Consider the following 4,775-nt stretch of genomic DNA (forward strand, 5'->3'; position numbering starts at 1 on the left):
AAAAGTTGCGACCTTCTCGCTGTGCCTGCAGGTGAAACTTGGTTCAGATCAAAGCCTTTTTTACACATGCACTCCTGAAAATGTTCAGCACATCTTCCTGAGTTGCTTTTTTTTTGTTTTTTTGTAACTGCGGTACGATACAGTTTTGCAAGCAGATTTAGACAAAAACAAACAAAACAAAAGAAAAAGGGTCCGTAAATAAAATAAATGAATTAGAAAGAGGGACAAAATAAGTAAATGAGCAAACAGGACAAAGAAAAACATGGGGACAGTATAGTAACAAAATGATGTAAAATAAAACTGGTGGGATATAGGTTGTACACATGGTGATGATTTTTCTTGTTATTTGTTTTGTTTTTTGGGGAAACTGTGGCTCATTTGGTAGAGTTGTCACCTCTCAACCGGAAGTTTGAGGGTTCAATCCCCAGCTGAGCAACATGTCTGTTGTGTCCTTGGGCAAGACACTTAACCCTGAATTGCTCCCGCTGCTTCAGTGTTGGTGTATGAATGGGATTAATTACTTCTGATGGATGATACTACATAGTGATCACTACCATCAGTGTGTGAAAGGGTGTGAATGGGTGGGTGTGACATGCAGTGTAAAAGTGCATTGAGTAGTCGGAAGACTAGAAAAGCTCTATATAAGCTCAAATCCATTTACCATCCATTTACCATTTCACTTTGTATGGGTGCTAACCATAGACTGTAAATATTACTGGACGAACCCTGACCCGTCTGTGACATAGGCAGAAAATGAGTCCAATCGACGGCCGCATCCATATTGGATTTGCAGTCTCAACCTAACTTCGGATCAACCTAGCTACAGCAGTAAGGCGGGACCGGCGGGACTTAGCTCCGCCCATTCAGCTCGACGTTAGCAGTCCACTTGACAGCATAGCTAACAGCTAGGCTGCTATCATCCCCTATTCCTGCTCGTCCTGAGAAAACTCTACAAACAGTAAGTTAACATTTAACTTTTCTACAACACAGTTAAAACGAATTATATTCAACACAAATATTTAATTAAAGTCTTAAAACTACACTTTTTTAAATATACAATTATGTTTATGAGTTATTTGTTAGAGAAGTTAGACTTTGTCAGTGTTAGCAGAGCAATACATTAACAAAGTTTTATCCATAAACTGTAAATATGAGACATCCAGAAGAAATCAATATTACAAAGCATACAGTTCATGTTACTGTTCTGACAAAGAGGAATGTCTGTGTCTTATATTTACTGATGTCAACAGCGATGAGGTGAACATGACAATTGAAAAATAATGATTTAGTATTTATTGTAAGACATTTGTTTTCTATAGAACCCCGTGAAGTCATGGAGTCTGTGGACAGTGTCAGCTTCACACCAAAAACTAAGTATTAGAAAAAATAGTGTTTAAGACTGGCATCTATTATGATGAGTTGCAGCTACCTTGTTCAATATTATTCCTGCAGATGTGGCTAATAACAAAAAAAACACCCTGAGCTGTCACATGTAGTTAACTGTACATTTTGTCTGAGGCATTAATTGAACATCTTTGTATTTCTCCTATAGACACAGTGTGGATTATTGGTGACTGGTCCATCGAGGTGCCCAGAGAGCTGCAGAGACAGAGGAAGAAACCTGAGCCTCAACAACATCTGTATTTGTTGGTTCTTCTGGGGTGGACTTCGGTTGCTTCTCTTCAACAGGTCGCTGCGAGGGAGGTCTCCCCCGGATGGCCTGAGTGATGTCACCCACAGGCTGAGAGCTGGAGCTGAGATGGGTTTTAAGCCTTTTGACAAACCGTTACACCACGCCCACATGTCAAGCTGGTCAGCTACACGCCTTATTGTGAATAACTCTTATCCTTCATCAAAACATTCACCCCCCCCCCCGTACAGAGTGTGTCTATCGAGGCATGAGCTAATCACACCTATTTGTTTGTTTTGTACCAGGCTGTAAACATGTTAATCTCTGCTGTAAAAACAGACTTTTTTTAATGTTGTTTTTCAGATTAAATAAATATTTCTATATAAATGCACTCCTTTATGTCTACTTATGAGTATACATTTCAGATTAATGCTCAACTGAATAGCTAAGGGAAGGAAGTCTACTTTTACACAACTTTTTATTCTTTTGACATTTTACCAAATACTAATGTAGTTCATTTCTGAAAGTGGGATGGAACAGAGTCATTGCAAAAATTTGCCCTTAAACACAGCCCCATTCTTAAATCAAGATACATGGAGAGTAAATAAGATCAATAACTTGTGAATAAAAACACAGTTAAAAATGATTTAGAAATGTAGTCTTCCCTGATCAATATCACATAATATCAACTTCTCTCATCTAAACTGGACAAAGGGTTTTAAAATAGGAAGAAAATGGTTTGATTGCAAGTTGTTTGGAGGAGATCTAGTTTTATTTGAACAGCATGAATACAGTCTTCCAAGGTGCAAACCCTCCTCCTCCTCCTGAAGCTTGTGGAGCTCCTTCATGTACTGCGGTCCTATCTGCTGGCCATCTTCTCTCAGCAGAACTTCAACTGTTGAAAAGTCATTCAGAAGAAGCTCGAGCATGTGACATGGATCCAGGAGAACATGGACTTTTAGTGAGGGGTCTTCAGGATGGCAAAGAAAGAGAGAAAAAATCAGTTATTCATTAAATCATTTTGTTTGTTCTCATCTATTTTTCTGTATTCATCTGTGTGTAAGAGCACATTTATAAATTCAACAGTGTACTACCCAGACAACAAAGGTACAGTATTCAGGTAATCAACATCTATTCAAAGTTAAGAAGATAAACATTATTGTAATCATGCTGTTTTCAGCTCTCTCTCTCACTCACTTGCACAATGATATTCCACATCAAATTGTCTCAGATTTTGTGAGGAAAAATTCAGCAATTTATTGTGGATAGTACTTCATCTTAACATGAAACAAATATAACCTGAATTATTTGAATCATTAACAGGTCCCAACTCTCTGTGCTTCAGTACAGAACATACAGTAACTCATTTATTATTAACATGAGCTCAGTACATGGCTGTATTCTTCAAACTATTGCTTATACTTTATATCTATGTGCTTTATATCTTATTTTCATTCCATATGTTATTTATATTTTATATTTCTACAGCTATATTCTGTGTATGAGTTCAGTGAAAATTAATATGGTTATTAATATAGTTCTTAATGGTTACAGATGCTCTTACAAAGTGAAGTTTTTTTTATTTGTTAACAGTTTGCTCAAATCTCAAGACACTACATCAACCATGTAACTTTAATATCATCCTCTATAACCTACACAGCATATTAGGTTCAGTTCAGTTTATGTTACTGACGGATAATTACTACACAAAGTTTGTTTTTTAATGTCCACATTTACGTGGTGTATAACATTCATCATAACGTCAGATAACCATATTTACAGTCTGTGGTTAATCACCGAGGTGAACCTTTAGCTTCTAACATCACACAAACTCACTATTTTCAACAACAACATCTTAACAACAAACATTTCTAAACCATTGACCGTAAATAATGTAAATAATGAGCTACACAGTTAGCCGACTGGTTTACAAGCTAACGCTAAACAAGCTAGGTCCGTAAATATAAACACATGAGTAAGCAGTAAATATAACACTACTATATCACTTACCGAAAAAAACTGAAGCATCAACTTCTTGGATGGTCTGTTAACCGCACAGCAAGCCGTGTATGTTGTCAGATATGTGTTAAACAAACTCTCCAAACGATGTAAAAAAGAGGAGAAATCAGACGGATCAAGCTGTTAGCCTCCTGACCTGCTGACCTGACAGACAGATGCAGCGCGCACAGCTGTCAATCAAATCTGACACAACCAAATATGGGCATAGTCGTTTTCCTTAATAGAATAAAATCCGATGAGTTATAAAAAAATTCACCCCCCCCACAGTGTGAGGAGAAGGGGCCGTCAACTTCTCAGATACATCTCGTTTTTTGAACCAGGCTGTAAACATGTTGATTCCTGTGGTAAAAACGGGCTTTTTTGGCTGTGGGCTTATGGCACTTCCGGCGCTTCTGCAGCCAGCCTCAAGCGGAACCTCGAGGAACTGCAGTTTTTTGTACTTCCGCATAGGCTTCATTTTTCGAGACCGGAGGTTGCCCCTTGGTGCTAACATGATGATTGCCAAATACAGACTGTTTGTAAATGATATTAAAATTGTTGTGCTAATTTCCTCTCTCCTCCTCGTTGACCTGCCTGGTTCTGCTGTGGCATCAAAATGGTGGTGAGAATTGTGGAGTATATTTTGTTGAATTCTGTGAGTTGGTTTTTGAGTGTGGCTGATTGTTGTTCCATTGATATCTGTTGTGTAAGGAGGTCTAACCATTGTGATGTGCTGATCTTTTTCCTACCTGAGCTGCTTGTTAACATTGTGCACCTCACACAGGAGGAGATAATCCCTGTCGTAAGGGAGGGTGCGTCTCGGGAGGCGGGACATGACGTGAAAAAGAAAAGAAAGATTTAATGGTAGTTTCACATTAGGGACCCGGGCCCGAATCCCGGTTGTGCTTGACCCCAAACTCTGGTTCATCTGATGAGTGTAAACACAGACTTACTGTACTCGGGTACGGTGCCCGAGGCGGCTTGAAGACGTGGTCTGGGGCACGATTCATGTGTACTTGAATACGGTCCATGGGAGATGTTAATGCAACTGTGCTAAAAGGAAGAAGAAGACCGCTATACGACATAATCCTAAACGGCTTCTGTCTCTTCTGTGGTGTCCGTGGAGCTCGGGTCCGTTTGGTCCTCT

The 4,775-nt window shown here is 39.0% G+C and overlaps 1 long non-coding RNA gene across 1 annotated transcript; it reads right to left on the minus strand.

Annotated features, from left to right (window-relative positions):
• Positions 1–1,220: 1,220 nt before the first annotated feature.
• On the minus strand, positions 1,221–4,250 carry LOC136177216 (uncharacterized). Its single transcript, XR_010664854.1, has 2 exons — positions 3,641–4,250; positions 1,221–2,600 (listed from the first exon to the last, which is right to left on the minus strand). It is a non-coding gene; the product is annotated as an uncharacterized lncRNA (long non-coding RNA).
• Positions 4,251–4,775: the final 525 nt, after the last annotated feature.

Source organism: Labrus bergylta, chromosome 20 (assembly GCF_963930695.1).
Source record: "Labrus bergylta chromosome 20, fLabBer1.1, whole genome shotgun sequence".
In the NCBI taxonomy this organism is placed as follows: domain Eukaryota; kingdom Metazoa; phylum Chordata; class Actinopteri; order Labriformes; family Labridae; genus Labrus; species Labrus bergylta.